This window comes from Manis pentadactyla, chromosome 1 (genome assembly GCF_030020395.1).
Source record: "Manis pentadactyla isolate mManPen7 chromosome 1, mManPen7.hap1, whole genome shotgun sequence".
Lineage (NCBI taxonomy): Eukaryota > Metazoa > Chordata > Mammalia > Pholidota > Manidae > Manis > Manis pentadactyla.
Genome location: NC_080019.1, coordinates 223,541,858 through 223,558,627, shown reverse-complemented (window position 1 = coordinate 223,558,627; position 16,770 = coordinate 223,541,858). Strand labels below are relative to the sequence as shown.

At 41.8% G+C, this 16,770-nt stretch overlaps 1 protein-coding gene across 30 annotated transcripts in view; it reads right to left on the bottom strand.

The window, feature by feature from the left end:
• Positions 1 to 16,770, bottom strand: part of MAGI1 (membrane associated guanylate kinase, WW and PDZ domain containing 1) — a 569,375-nt gene that overhangs the window by 150,119 nt on the left and 402,486 nt on the right. The window contains exon 1 of one of the 30 annotated variants that reach the window (XM_057507772.1): positions 15,706 to 15,927. The exons of the other annotated variants lie outside the window; for them this stretch is intronic. The gene's annotated coding sequence lies outside the window, so the exon portion shown is untranslated. Of the gene's footprint in view, positions 1 to 15,705; positions 15,928 to 16,770 lie in introns of those variants that run through there. 30 annotated transcript variants of the gene reach the window in all.

The following is a 16,770-nucleotide window of genomic DNA, read 5'->3' as shown; positions in this document are numbered from 1 at the left end:
TTACAGACTAGCTTTTTTGGCTGACTAAAAGAATATAGAGACTTCAAGCAGACCTTAAGTTAATTCAAAACAGCTTATTAGCTCCTCCTCACCTCACATCTATCATTTACATGAAGGAAGGACTGAAACATCTTGAAAAAGGAATTTTTCAAAACTTAGAGTTTTTAAACAGAAACACCCTATTTTTCACCTCACTTTTACTCTGGGTCCATTGATACAGATTCATTTAATAGCACAAACGTTCTCTGTTTCCTCAGAACTGATGCTTTTCAAAGTGGGGCGACTGCCATCACACACTGTTGGTACTTCACATAACTGAATTCCTTCATCCATTCACTGGCCAGGTACAACGCATGCACCACTGTGGGGCCAGGGCACGCGGGTGCCATGGATGACCAGGGGAAAGGGGTGCTGTCCCCTCGGAGAGGAACACCCAAGGCACCCGGCACTCAGAGGCTGAACCTCTCTGCTGCCACTCAACCACCCGTAACCCAATTCCTGAACCTATGACAGAGAAAATGCCCCCACCACAAAGGATTGTTGTAATTATTTAAATCTGACAACCCGGTGAAGCACTTTGTACAGGGCCTGGCAGACAGCAAATTTCTTTTCCCTCTTCCTAAGGTAAAAAATCGCCACTTTGCCAATACATGACTTTCAGCTATTCAAAATACCGCCATTAATTAATGTCTAATGGAATGCATTCTTTTCTTAAAAAAAAACTCCTGAAACTTCTGTTTGCATTTTAAAAGTAAAAGGTTTTGAATGTGTGTGTGTGTGTGTGTGTATATATATATATATATATATATAATATGGGATTTTTTTGTAGTGTCAAGATATACTTAACATAAAACTAACCATTTGAACCCTTTTAAACTGTACAACTCACTGGCATTTAGTACATTCACAATGCCATGCCATCATCTAGTTCCAAAACATCATCACCCAAAACAGAGGCTCCATACCCATCACACATTCACTCCCCTCAGCTCCTGGCAACCACCATAGAATCACCTACTATGCGCATTTCATATAAATGGAACTATACAGGATGTAGCTTTCTGTGTCTAGTTTCTTTCACTGAACGTTATTTTTCAAGGTTTATTGATGTTGTAGCGCATGCCAGTACTTCTTTCCTTTTCATGGCTGAATAATATTTTATATGGATATACCATTATTGTTTATCCATTCATCAGTCTATGGACACTGGGGTTGCTTCCACTTTTTTGCTATTGTAAATAGTACGGCAATACAAATATTCACATCCAGGAGTTTGTCTGAACATGTTTTCAATTATTTTGAGTACATACCAGTGAGTAGAATGAATGGATTTTTTGCATATATGTATATACATACACATATGTAATGTCATAGACACATATATAAAACACATTAGACATATAATATATACACAGATGTAATCCACAGGTAGTTACATTAAGCACACACTATACCCAGCAGGTAAATTCTGCAGTGAACCTTTGCTACACTCGTTTGGTTAATGCCTTTCCTGTTCCTTTCTGCATAATTGGCTGATCTTTTCCCACCTTCACATTTATAATCTCTTAAATGACTTTATGTCCTCTCCATGCCCTACCTGCTTATATATGATCCATATATCCATGAATGCATAGCTCATATTAGTAGTTCATTAAATGTTCGTTGAATAAGTGAATCAGTGAAGCAGTACCTTGTATAGAACAAAGATAAAAGAGCATGAGCGCCTGAGGGAAAATTTGCTCCATAGTCATATCCAAAATTAAAAGAGAGAATGGCGTACTTCAGCAGTCAGAGTGCCACCCTAAGTGTTCAGGATGCTACCAGTTCTGAGTGAATATCTGCCACCAATGTCTTTCACGTGGCTGAATTAGGCAAGTGCTAGGATTAAACTCAGTTTCTCTATCACAAAACTCCTTCAGAATGGTACACAGTGGTTACAAACACATTTGAAGACAGACAGCCCAGTGCTGGAATATCGACCAGCCATGTTACTGTTTGCAGTTCCCATAAGCTTCTATTTGCCCCTGTGAAAAACAAGGACAATCATTCTCATGCCTTTAAGTCACTGTGAGAACTGAATGACATGATCCATGTCAAGTACTTAAGGTGCTTTACAAAGTATCTGGCACTTCTAAGTGACTATTCTTTAAGGTTGTACAATAAGGGCACCTCTTACCATGATTTAAGTAGGTTCCAAACATGCAATCTCTCTTCTTACACTAAACTATTAGGGCACACCAAAAATCTCTGGGAAAATCCAGTCCAGCTGCCCCAGTCCAGACCCATGGCTTTACATCTACACACTGATGAACCTCAAATTTACTGTCAAATTTAGAGCTAGAGCTGCAGTCCGAGCTATACGCTTGCCTTTTATCCAACTGCCTATACGAAATCTCCACTTAGATCTCTAAGAGACATCGTAGCATTAACACAGCGCATGCCTAAGATGATCATTATGCAGGAACTTAGTACTAATATTGGCAGGGCCCAAACTGAATGAATATATGCTTGCTCTCCAGCCACAATTTCCCCTTCAGTCCCAGCAAGTGAAACACAGGGTGCTCAGCCACTCAGGTGAAGCCCTTAGGCACGTCCTTGAGCAGCACAGAGCATCTTAATGGGCCTATGCCCTGGGGCCACACTGCCAGTTTTGCCTCATCACTACAGCGGTTTCCACAAGTGACCCTGGGCAAGTTACCTGACCTTCCCATTCCTCAGCATACTCAACTGTAAAGTGAGAATACACAGCACTTAATGGCATAGTTATTACGCGGATTCAATGAGTGGTGCACAGTGCATTGCAAGTGTTCAACAACCAATCAGCTTTCTTGTTATTTTCCCTTTGCTTTACACACACACCCAGCACGTACTCTGAACCGGACCTCTTCTCACTCTCTCAACTGCCACAACGCTGGTATAAGCCAGCATCATCAACTCCCATAAATCTGCCTATCCTCCTCCTACAACACGTCCCTATTCCCACTCTTGCCCTCCTACAGTTCATTTCCCACAGTAGTCAGAGTAAAGTTTCTAGAACTCAGTCAAATCACCTCATCTTCTACTCCAGCGGTTTCCACGCAGTGTCCCATGGTTTCCCACTGAGAGCACATTTAAAAAAAATAGAATCCTAACATTGTCCTAAAAAGTCCTATATGATCTCGCTCCTGCTTTCCTCTCTGACCTCATCTGCCTCCACTCTTTTTCCATCAGCCAACAGCCACAATGGCTTTGAACTTGTTAAAGGTTTTGCACTTGCTTATGGCAGGCACACTGCTACTTGAGCCTCAACATCCACTCTCCCACTCTTCCTTGGTAACAGAATTCCCAATTTCTCAAGACGACAGGGCATCCTAGAATAGAGATAACATTTCCAGTCTTCCCTAGGGTTAGATACAGCTATAGAGGACTGCAATTCAGCCAATGGAATCTAAGCAGGACTATTATGTGCAATTTTTAGAAAAAGATGGGCAGTAGAGAAAGCACACCTCTTTGGTGCTTCCTTGGTCAGACTGGGGGCAAAACAAACATGGTGGCTCAGACGTGGATAGCATTTTGGAGCATGAGGTTGGAAAAATGCAAAGCAAGAACAAAGAAGGACTCTGGGTCCAGATGATCTCAAGCTGCTCTAGGGTACTTACTTCTGTACTGCTAGTGTGAGGGAGAAAAATATGGTACACTCCTGTCCTGCTTAAGCTAGTTTTGAGTTCTCTCCCCATTTCTTTGCAGAATGACTTTCCTCACAGATCCCTGCCTGGCTGCCTCTGTCTCACCGGTTTCCCTGACCCTGGTTCAGCAGGACCCTTCCTTTCTTCCTGGCATCTCTACCACATAGCTCTATGCTTTCTTCTTGGTAGCAATTGACAGTGTAACAAATCATTTGTTTACTTCTTTCTGTCTCCTTCCATCAGAGGTAAACTTTTTGGGGGTCCTCTCTACCTCTCAGCATTTAGACCAGTTCCTGGCTCCCAAAAGGGAAGAAATACGTATCTCTACACTGACTCACTTATGAAAGTATGAATGGCCTGGTTTTGTGTCTCCTCTAAATACTGGGTGGCTTCCTTTCTCATCTCACATTAGTGGATTTAATTCAGATGAATATACACTGAGCACCTACTGGGTGGAGACACTATGGCAGACATGGTGAAAAACAAAGATAAATTGAGGTATGGTCACTGCCACCAGGGGCTTCATAGTGAGACAATATTGGGGTCCACATTCCTTAGCATACTATTAAATATACTCAAGGAATAAACAGGAAGCTAATAGTAACTTTTGCTCTGTGTACACTTAGAGGCTTAGACTCTATCCAATATTTCCATTTTTGTATCAGTTTTGAAATACACTGTAATCACTACTTTAGTGTTTTGACTGTCACAAAATATGGACACCTTCCAAAATAGTTTCAAAATGTCACTAAACACCCAATTACTGAAAAACTCTGTCTTTGCACCATCCTCCCTTCAAAATTACTTTCTAGAATTCAAAGACGTTGACTACCCCCTGAGAATAATAATGAATAGGCATCTACCGAGTCCTTTTAACAAGACCAAATATTCCCACAATAGACAGCTCCTAACAGATCTCCATCAAAACATTTTCTGTGTATTTGAATAAGCGATTATCCATGTGGCTAAGAGGTTTCCTGGTCTAATTCTATCTATAGTGGAAACCTTGAAAATTAAACCTGCCAAGTGTTGGGAAACCATCCCACCTATAACATCCATGCAATCCAAAGTTCTCTACTATCTAAAAATCACTAGTGAAAGCTTCTATCACTTCTAGCATGTGGGTATTCTAGATGTGGGATATTTTATAAAAAGTATGATCACTAATAGCCTTATTTCCACATTATGTTATGACATATGACAATTTAATACTGGATAATATTTTAGAGTTAAAAAGCAGCATCAGTGAAGAGTGTCGGATTTGGAAAGAGAAACACTAGAGTCTGAAACTGACCCAAGCCATGCGACTTGGGCAGGTTTCTTAATAACCATTTCAAGCCTCAATTACCTGAGAGGTGACAGGACAGATAAATGAGACTGGGAAATGAGATCACAGTGCCCAGCATAAATGCGGAAGGTGATGTCAGTGAGAAAGATGACGATGATGGCAAGAGTCAGTCAGGATTTGAACCCAAATTTGATTGCCTCCAAAACTCAATCTCATTTTGCTATTTCTTGTTCCGAGTCTCTCTCTTGGCCAATCTAGAGCATCTGGAGGAGGCTTCAGCTCTGATTTTTAAGGCACAGAAGCTGCAAAGCTCTGGGGGATGAGTTTGTTCATCTCCATCCCCATCCCCATGGCAGGTAATTCATGCAGCAGGAGCAACAGAGACTGAATGGAGGGGGAAGTGCCAACTCTCCATGTGGGGGACAAGGCACTGCATGGCCCTGCAATTAGGGAGGGAGATGACTGCCAAGGGCAAAAATAACCCTGGCAAAATCCAATACGGCTGGTAGGAGATGTCAGCCCAGGTCAGCTCCTTCTTGGTGGTGTTCTTATTTCCTGAGAGGTTTTGCTGTCATTTCTTACCATGAAGTTGAAAAGGATTTGAAAGATGAAAGGGAAATCTGATGATAGTGGATATTTCTAAGGTCAGGTCATTAAAACAATTTTCCCCTTTCCTAAAAGCCTGGGCATGAACAAACTCTTCAAAGGGAAGATCTGCTGCAAGAGATTATTGTTAACTTTGAGGAAGCTTAAGGACCTCACTCTCCAGGCCTGGAAAAGAAGGCTGGTGAAGCTCATGAGATGCCTGGTCTATTGCAGCTCTGAAATAAGCTCCCGGGTGCAGTCAGTGTGCTGGAGTTGGCAACAGGGAGAAAGGGAGGGGCGCTGTAAGGATTCATCCTACCAGTCCCTACCAGTGAAGTGTATGTTAAAGGGCAGGGAACACTGAAATAGCATCCATAAGAATGTAATAAGACCTCCACTGTATTTCTATCAGATACAGATGTGTTTCACACCAGGAAAACAATGAACACGGTCACCTTTAGAATCCAGAGAGTAACCCAAATGTTCAGTTTCTTTTTTTTTTTTATTAATGGAATGAAACTGTCAATGACTTGAATCAAATACCATCATTCATTCAGCTGAAAGCTATTTTATAAACTTAACCACGAGGGATGATTCAAAGAAAAACAGCTAAGCCTGCATTTGGCAAAGTGAAAATTAATATTTCTTAAAATAGAGATGTTAGGTAATCTCTGTCTTCATTATGACACCTCAATATTTTTTTCTTGACAGCTTATAGTCAAAATCACCCCTGATTGCTGCTTTTCTGGTTAAACAGCAGCTGAAGAAGTTGGCTTGGATTCAAGGACCATGTCCAATTAAAAAAAAAAAAAACACACAGAAAGAACTAAAATCAGTCCAGCTTGGTGAGAGGCATCACCGTGAGGGGCACACAGAAAGCAAAAACAAGTGGAAAAGACTGATTCATGGCCTCAACTCTTGCTAACTCTGAGGCCTTTACCCCCTGTGTTGAAAAGCAGATGTGGCATGGGTGGTTTTTTATATATTTTTTCCTTGGATGGTGTTGATTTTGTGTTTGATAGATGCTCATATCTCACTAGATTTTAGTTTTGTTCAAATCTATTTCACCTACCAAACTCTAAATTCTGCGAAGGCTGAATTCATCTTTATGTAGTAACTCCTAGCACACTGTACATACCCAAGAATGCTATATTGAATAAGTAGGAAAAAAGTGACTGCTAACAAAATATAATTTTTTTTTAAAAGCCCTGAAAATATTGCTACAGTTTATCCTTCACAGAAATTCCTACAAAAAGGATGATGAGACTGCAGGCTGGCCCTCTTATAACAGTTTTGGAAGAAAATGAATCAAAAAGGAATCCTTGAAAAGCATGTAGTAAACGTTATACTGGAATTATAAACTTTGAGTCTAACTATCTTCACTGCTCATTTTACTGTAACCAGCTACCAGCTCCATAGGTCAGCATTTGGCCCCAACCTAGCTAATAAGCACTGTCTATTCCCCAGGCAAACTGTTCAAGGGGGGAAATAGTTATCCAACTGGACTCAATCTCAGAACTTTGGTTTCAACCACTGAGAAAAAGAAACTTTTCATGGGGGTTGTTAAGCTGCAAAAATGAGAGTCTAAAATATCTAGGAAAATCTCATTCCCACTAGAATGAATCTGTGAATAAAATGAATACTGCAGAGGGGAGAGCTGAGACACAGTAACACTTTTCCCATGATTTATGGCATCTTGTAACAATAACATTTGGGTACCTGTATCTGGCCATACCTGAAGGCAGATATACCTCTGGACCTTTTCATTAGCTAAGTCTTTTTTCTGTTTGAGTAGTCTGAGTTCAAATTCTGGCTATGGTAATGGAAAGATTTCCAAGAGAAGCATGGGTGTTATTGAGGATTAACACAGGTTTGCAATACTCAGATCCTTCACAATATTCCCTGACTGACTTTGTCTAACCTCACCTGCCATCATCTATTCATTCCACACACTTAAATTCTAGGTGTGTTCTACTATACATTGTCTATAGCAGTCCATGCACATTTATGCCAACATGCCTTTGCTCATAATATTGCCTCTCCCTATGAGATCTTTTCTCTGCAGGGCAAACTCTTATTGATACTACAAAGCCCATTTTTCTGTGGTAGCCATTCCCAACACAAGCAAAAACAACCATACCCTTCACTCTGTTCTCCTTGAATTTTCCCCATGACTTATGGCATCTTATGTCATTTGCCACATTGGATTATAGTTATCTGTTCATTTATCTCTCCCCCTGCTTGACAGTCTCTACTCAAGGACTGTAAGTCATTCACCTCTGTCTCCTCATAGCTTAATGTTCAATAAACAATTATGGGAAGGAAAAAGGAACAAAAAAGGGATACGGAGAAGAAGGATGTTTTCTGAACAAAAGTCTCCTGGACCAGAATATACCTTGTAATAAAAGCAAAAATCAGGATCAGTATTGGATTCAATATTTCTGAAATAACCTTCCAAACTTTCCCTTACACTGAACACAGCTTATTATTGTTATTGTTATTATTATTATGTGAATATTAAGTGATTCACACTGTAAAACTAATCATCAAATTAGGATTCCATGTTCTCCATGAAACCCTTGAAAAATATACATTTAAAGAGATAGAGACTAATCTTTTAAATTTATTCACAGTTGTTCTCTCTCTCTGCCATTTCCCCTAGCCTTTGAGTTGGAGTCTAAGGATGAAACCAGAAAACAGAATTATGGGAGTCAGAAAAGCAATGGCCTCAAGACTTCCATGTCCTTAATATAGTCAACAAAATGCTCAGCTAAAAATAATACTTGAACAGGAACAAACTCATCTGGGAAATTCCTTGGCCAGACTAAAAGGTACACACCGCATTTCAGTGTAGTGATGAACCACCCATTCCCTCCCCCCACCGCCCCACAATGTTCGTCTTATAACAGAAAGAAATACATATATCTGAAAGAAATACATATATCCAGAAATCCCCTACCAGGATAGATTCATACCAAGTTAGGCTGGGTTTAACTGTAATATTACCAAAGCTTTTAGAAATCTAGAAAATAAAATATTAGGGTTAGCAAATGAAAATGTAACTCAGAAAAATTAATTACAGCCTCAATGCAATTCTCTCCATCTGGTAAGATCTGCTAGAAGCTGTGTTCTCATCTAAATCTCATAGAGCAAGATTCATGTCAGAATCAGAGACATGAAGGGTGCCGTCAGACCCAGAGCAGCCACTTTCTCTCTGTTTGGCCCTCAGTATTTTTCTTTTATGCAGTAAGACACACATATCAACTACTGCCAGAAAGAAACCCTTCTCCACAGTACAGCCAAGGAGCCGTCTGAAACGGATATCCCCATTCTCTAGGGAACAAGAACAACAATAATAAAAAGATGCCTGTGTCCTTTTAACCTGTATCCACATTTGTGATCCTGGGCCAAAGCATATGTGCCCAGTAACGGGGGTGTAAGGATACATCTTAAATAACTCACTGCAGCACAACTCCACTCAAAAGAGCCAGGCTTTCGGTGCTATTCCTAGACACAAAGGGGGCTGGCTTCCTTTGCACTTAAGCAGACTGTGTACAACTAGTTAGCATATGAAGAGAGGCCCGTGCCTGTACCCACTTTCTGGAAACAGAAGCAGCCTGTCATCAATATTAATAGTTTACATACCGATGGTTCCTAATTAACCTTTCACCAGTAGTTTTGACCACAAGTGTCTTTTCCTTTTTAGCCTCAGAACCTAGGGAAGGACTAACTCAAGACTTCTTGGTCTTGGCAAATGATGGGTTTACAGGACTAACTACAAAGTCTGGATCTGAATATCAGCTCTGCTGCTTAGGACCTTTGTGAAGTTAGGCTGGGAACTTAACCTCTCTAGCTCCACATACAGATGCATCCAATAGAAAAGCATAAGAGCTCTCTTGTAAGAGCAACGGGAACATTAAATAACATATGGAAAGCACTTGTCACTGAGATGGGCTCACAGGGAGAGTCACAAACGACATACAGTGACAACTGGTAGTTAGATGTTCAGTAACATCTAAGCTAGGATGAATATTCTGGATCAACGACAACCTCCAATAGATAGGAGACAGACCTCTTAATTAATATTTGCCTTCCTGGACCTCTTTATCTAAAACAACTACAATCCTTTTAGTCTCCTATCTCCTCACCCTACTTTATTATTTTAAATCAAAACATGTATCACCTTCTAGCATTTTACATTTATTTTGTGTTTATTTTATGTATCCATGTTCCACAATATAAGCACTTAAAGTAGTGTCTCGCAAAAAGGAGGCCCTCAGTAGATATCTGCAGCCTGACAGAATGAATATAAGGTAAAAAATGTAAAGGGTCACAAATTTTTATATTTATTTTTGGGATAGGGCTGTATTTGACTAAAAGGATTTTTAATATTGCATATTGCTTTAACCCTGAAACGAGATTATCATCTACTTAGGCAACAAATATTTACTGAGCAGCATATTTTACAAAGCTTCCTAGGAAGACATGATGATTAATTATGTTCTGCCTCTAAAAAGGTTTTAGAAGAACAGAGTTCATACATACGGGGGTGCATTTAATGCACAATAATTCCTCCTTCCCTGGGAACTGCCCCTCTCCCCTCTTCCACAGGGTGACAGCAAATGCAGCCATGTTGGTAAAATCTAACAACCAGTCTGAGAGGGAAGGAGAAAGCAGATGTGCAAAGCAGATTCCGGGCAGAGAGGGCTTTCAGGGCTCCCTACCGTGTAGCAAACCCAATTCCCGACTGCAACCAAATCCCTGGACGGTATTAAGTACCAGCAGTTTTTCTCTGGAAAAATAATTAGGAAATACAGATATAAAGAACTTTTTAAAATAAAAACTTTTCTAGGGAAAATCATCCTAATGAAATAAATAGAAATCTGAATGTGCATTGAAACATGAAGATGTTTACAACAGCTACTTAAAAAGGAAAAACTGGTAAATCTGCATAGGATAATGAGTGACTTTCTAGTCTTATGTGACAAGATACTATTTAAGAATAAAAACCATGTATTTGAGGAAAATCAGATTTACATAAGGAAATATTAAATTTTTATGAAAATCAGATTTACATAAGGAAATATTCATGTTAAATGAAAAAAGGCTACAAAACTACATATGCAGGATAATCCCATTTATCTATATTTTGTGAGTGTATGAGAGGATGCATACATACGGAGAGAAGGACGTACAAGTACATGCATATGTAGATATATAAAGGAAACGAGCTAAATGCTCACAATGATATTCTTGGATTAGGGAATTAATAAGAATTTTTCTTTTATTCTTGGTACCTTTTTGAACTTATATTCTCCATCATGAATAATTACTATTTTATAGGCAAAATGCTGTATTTTTTCTTGAAAATACTACACAATGACTTCTGAAAAATTCTGTCTAACTAAATAGCAAATGCTTTACAAACCACTAGGAAGATACTTTCAGTTGAACTAGTTGGTGTATTACTCATTGCAGGGGGAATGTACACTATGGGGAACTGTGGGGTGGCTCAGTAAGAGAGTATTGCAAAAGCTTTTCTAGGGGTGGACCATGTAGGTAATTTCAGATATTTGAGGGAGGGTTTCAGCAAGCAGGGCTTCGTTCTGGACTGGATGGTGTTAAAAAGTGGAGGTAAGTCTATGCTTGCATATATGAATACATCTTATCTGGAACAGAAGCAGAAGGAGCAGAGTAATGCTATGGACTATAATTGCAAAAATTATAAAGCATCAGTCAGAATAGGAGGATATCTGGTCATTTTCATGGTCTGGACAATTTTCATGTTTTTGTTTGTGCTAAGACATGATAACAAGTGGTCTTGTCCTGATCTATCTCTCCAAGGCCTAACTGTAGCAGTCCAGCTCTGGAATGGCAAGAAATATATTATATATATGTTGTTAGAAATATTAAGGGAAAACAGTGTGATTAGTGTTATCTCTGATAACAAACACAATGCAAACCTGACAGGGTTATTTTGTGGATTAAGTGTTATTTTGTGGATTAAGTAATACATATGAGTGTGACTTGATAAACTGCTGTACACATGGTAACATGTCACCAATATCTTTACCATCACTGTCATCTGTACCAATCTCTTTTAGGACATAAGAACTGGTATGTTTTGGAAGGCTGCAACAGAAACTTGTACACTAGTTTTAGTTTACCAAGATGGTCAAAAATTTTAGAAAGTAAGTCTCAGATCTTCAAAATGGGCACATACTAAAAATTCAGATACCACTTTTAAATTATGCATTTCTTCTAAATTCTAACATGGCACTCTTCTAAAATCCACAAGAAAAAAAAATGTAATGCCTAGCTCAAAATACAGTCACTTAAAAGAAACTTAAGAATTGAAGGAAAAAGTGACAAAAGTGAAGTGGCAAACTGTGGCAACTAACTTTCAATGGTTCAGCCCAAACAGAACTAGGAAAGAAAATACCACACACTATTAACATTTGAGGCATATATGATAATTAAAAGATAACATTTAAAAAATGTACAGAGAACTTTGGAGGATTTCTTCCTGTATTCTCATGCGTCATCTTACATTTTGGACACTGCCTCCCTAATGGACCCATAGAAGGTGTCAGAATTCTGGAAGTGTATGTAAGATGTTTCTCAAAGACTAGGAAGTACCCATCTCAAAGCAAAAACTCCTTACTTTGAGACTTGCCCTTATTGCTATGAAATTATAGATTCATAGGTGACTCATACTCTAGCCATTTATTCACTGAAAAGTACCTAGAGTTCCTTAGAGAAGACCATGCTCTGTATAAAGTGTGGGAGGTCCATGAAGACTGTTCCAATGGTAAGAGTAAGGCTCTTCTGATGAGCATCTCACAGGTAGGGTGATACACCACTTCCTATACAGTAATTTCATCTATTAGACACCCTTCCCTGCTCCAAAAAGCCCCATGCTTATCATCTTATTGAAGAGTAGCAGTAATTTTAACAAGTCAAAGAAATTAAACAACCTGCAATAAAAGATAACAGGAAGGCTGAATCACACAGAATAAAAATTAAGTCCAAACTCAGGGAATCAGGTCCTCTGAACTTCACTGTTTTGATTAGTTCAGGCACATAGTGGGGTACAGTACAAAAAGAAAAAAAAAAAGAAACAACCATATACTTAGGGCGAATATAAGATTGTATATCAATGATACTTCAATAAAAAGAAAAAATAAACCAACAAACCAAAACAAAAACTCACTCCCACACCCAGCCCTCCAGGCCCTCCCCAGAGATAGTCACTATTAAACAAATGCATACACACACACAGTCACTCACTCATTTAAAAACATGCACAGCAATGAACCATAGAGACTGCTCAATACCTTGCTTTGTCTTACTGAGGAATACTCACTTATGAGGTGCTGAAGAGGTGATCAAAACAGAAGAAATGCTTGCCTTCATGGAGGTGATTATCTCTGTGCATATCATCATATAAAGAACATCTCATTACTTCAGAACTATACACCCACTTATAAGTGTATGCGTACACTGTCTTTCGCCTGTCCCTTATTGATGGACATTAAGGTTGTTTCCCAGTTAACACAATTTTTTGGTAAACATTTGTCTTAGAGCATCCTTTTCATTTATAAACAAATATTTTGGCCAAACTCAACAGCTGTATAAAACATGTTAGTCCATGTCAACACTGTATGAAAACGTTTCATTTGATGACTTCTTTTCACTTACCAACATCTATAAAATCACATCGGAGAAGACATTCATTCCAGAATTGTGTAACTAAGTGAAAATTCCAGTTGATTATAACAGTTTAACAGAATATATTACAGTTTTAAGAGCCTATAGAAAGTAAATGTCACAGTGAATCCATTTTTTCCCCTCCTTGCAACTGTTAGGTGTGGTGCTAATTCTTCCAGCTGGTTTTCAGACACTTTAAAATTAACTTTCAAGTTTCCCTAACCCTTAAAAGTCAGAGTCATTATTTTGCCAAGAGAAACAGAACTCTTACTGAACAAGTCAGAATTCACTAACATTTTCAAATGTAGATATGCTGCTTCTGTGTGTGTACGTGCACACACAAACATGACTGCAGGTGTACATGTAGGCAAGCAAACTCTTTAAGCTAAGATTTATAGACGGTCTATGGTGTACTACATTCAGCCCAAAGAATAATGTGGAACCATATTAATCCAGATTTTACAAAAATATTTTTTAATTAAAAAAATACAATAAAGGAGCCTATGCCGATTTACAAAAAAAATAAAAATAAATTCAATAAATTAAAAAATGACCAACAGCATGTCTTGAGCACTATGTGTTCCAGACCTTGTACAAACAGTTTAAAGTACATCTTCTCATTTGGTTGCACAACAACCCACCTTAAAAGATGTGAAGACTGAGGCTTAGAGAGGTTCAGGCATTTTGCCAAGTTTATTCACCCCCTAACATGAACATAAATACAGACGGGTAGACTTGATAGACTTGAACATAAACACAGACAGCCTCTGCTTTAAAATCTATAACTGGTTATGACACCGTACTCTTGCAACTACAAAATTCACCTAATAACAGCTGTTCGTAAATAATGTGCTAGGAGTTTTATATTGATGGCTGTTTAACATGCCACATAGGATTTATACAGGTTAACTCACAACTTCTGTAAATGTTGAATCCAACATTCAACCCAAATCTATCTGGCAACACAACTAAGTGTTTTTTTATCCACCTCATGGTACCCCAGAATGACACGATGGAGACGTCCTGCCCACCTTCTGCCAAGAGCCAGCATTAAGAGCATGAGCTCTGGTGTGATACTGCCTAGATTCAAATTCCAGCACAGCCACTGTGGTTGCTGTGGACACTGGAAAAATCAATGTCTGTGGGCCTCTGGTCATCTGTGAACTAGGCATTCTGGGTGGCTGTAGGTATGAAAGAGCATAATATATATATATATAAAGAGCTGAGAACAGTGCCTGCCTGGTCCATGGTTAGGCACTCCATACAGCTTGCTGCTGTGCTTATACTGACCACATTCATACTCTAACACAGCTATAATCAATCACCTGTTTCTTATCCCACACTCAAACCACCACAAGACCACCTCAGGGCACAGCCCCAGGGTGAAACACACCACATGCTATAGAAAAGGTCAACTATGAAGCGTCATCATTAGGAAAAAAATAGAGACAACGCTCAGCTGAGGAGTGACTCCAAGAACTGAGGAACTCTGAACGCTCATCCAAGGGTTCCTCAAGCAAGGGTCTCTAAACCTGCAACCCGGACTGCAATCATCCACACAGCCCGCTGATGTGGCTGGCTCCCCACTGGTCTGTTGGGAGGCACTGCTCAGAGCAGACAAGCGTGATTGCCAAGAGCTGCATTTCCTGCGAGCGGGCAGGGAAGCCATGGAAACTAGAGCCCTGGAGTATCTGGGGGCATTCCAGGTGAAACGCAGCCCTCCCGGCTTCAGAGCAACCTTCTGCCCACAAATGAAAGGCCCCTGAGGGTGGGGTTACGGGGTGCTGGCAGACGGCAAGCCAAAGATCTGGGGAGCCCTACCGCCCTCTGCGAGGGGGACCTCCACAGGCTTGGGGGGTCGGGGAGAAAGACGGCTCTCCCACGGGGCTCTGCACAAACGGGCCAACCTTTCGGTCCTCTCCATTTTCGCCAGCGGAGCCCTGCTAAAGAAGCTCAAAATACAAGCAACCGGAGGGGCGGAGAAGGCGGCAGCCAGCAGTTGGTGAAGTGGCAGCGGGCCCGTCAGGTGGGGACGGCGGGCACGGGAGGCAGCGAGGGGCCCGGGGCCCGGGCCCCGGGCTCGAGGCGGCGAAGCAGAGCCTCCCCCGCGACCCCGACCCCGGCCCCGGCCGCGCCGGCGGGCGGAGAGCCACGCGCCAGTCCGCGCACCTGCCCCCGGCCGCGGCCACGGCCCCCGCGCGGGCCTGGCCGCCCAGCCGCGCGCGCCGAGAAGCTCGCACGGCAAACATGGCTGGCGGAGCCTCCGCGCTGGCGGGAGCGTCGTGGGGGCCGAGCCGGCGCCCGCCGCGGGGAGCGGTCTGAGGTGGGGAGAACTTGAACGCCCGGCCGGAGGCTGCCTCCTTCCCCCGCGTCCTCCCCGCGACCCCCCGGACGCGCTCCTCCCCTACCCTCCCGCCGCTGTCCCTTCCCGGCGAGGACAGGACCCGCCCGCGTTACCTGCGGCCCCCAGCGGCCCCGAGGAGCGCCTCGCTCACTGCCGGCGCCCAGGCGCGCGCTCGGCCGCCGCCCGCCTCATCCCCGCGGCCGCGCGGCCCGGCGCAGCTGCTCCTTCTACGCGGCCGCCGGGCAGAGGCGCTGCCCGCGCGCTCGGGCGTCAGTGCGCGCTGTTCGCGCTCGGGGTCGGCCGCTCCCCGGGGGCGCTCCTGCCGCCCCGGCCGCTCGGCCCTGGGGGTAGGGGTGGGGTGGGGTGGGGAGGGGAGCGGGGCGGGAGGGTCACGTGGTCCGGCCCCGGGAAGCCGGGGAAATAGCGGCCCGCTGAGAGTTGCTCCAACCTTGGACACGGTTGAGCGATGCGAGTCAATCAAGAGAGTCACATTTACTTTAAAACACCCCAAGAACCAATCTGAACCTTGCATCATACACACTTGTTATTTTACTTATAGTAACTGTTATAAAATAGCACCTGCTATTTTACGAAGTCATTATTATGAGCCAGAAATATTCTCTACTGGCAGACCATTTTGAAAGCACTGTGCTGGTGGTATTGCAGTCCACCACCCCCACTTTGGTTAATGGAAATCCAATCGTATCTTCACCCTCCTGGAAATCTATACTGGCCCCAATCCATGGAATAAAAGCCAACCACCTTGGCTTAGCATTCAAGGTCCCTTAAAAATCTATCCTGGCCCTACTATCTTGCTCAAAAGCTGATATAGCTCACCCTCATGCAACCCTAGAAAGGGGTAACCATGTGTCTTCCCTTTGAAGCATGAGAAAGATGAGGCTCAGCGAGGTTAAGCAAGTGCCAAAGGTCACCCAGCTAAGAAATGCTGGGAGCAAAGTCCCAAGTCAGTCCAAGTTCAAAGTCCTAGATCTTGGTCTCTTTATGCTATTGCCTTTGCTAAATTTTAAGGCCAAATGAGCATGCCTTTTGAATTTTGGAAGATATTTCAACTCTTCTTTGGCAATGATAAAACCTGAAAAAAAATCAGATTCCATGGGCCAAGGGAAAAAGAAATTCCCACAGAGCCTTCTTTGAACCTGTCATGTCCAGCCAGCTCT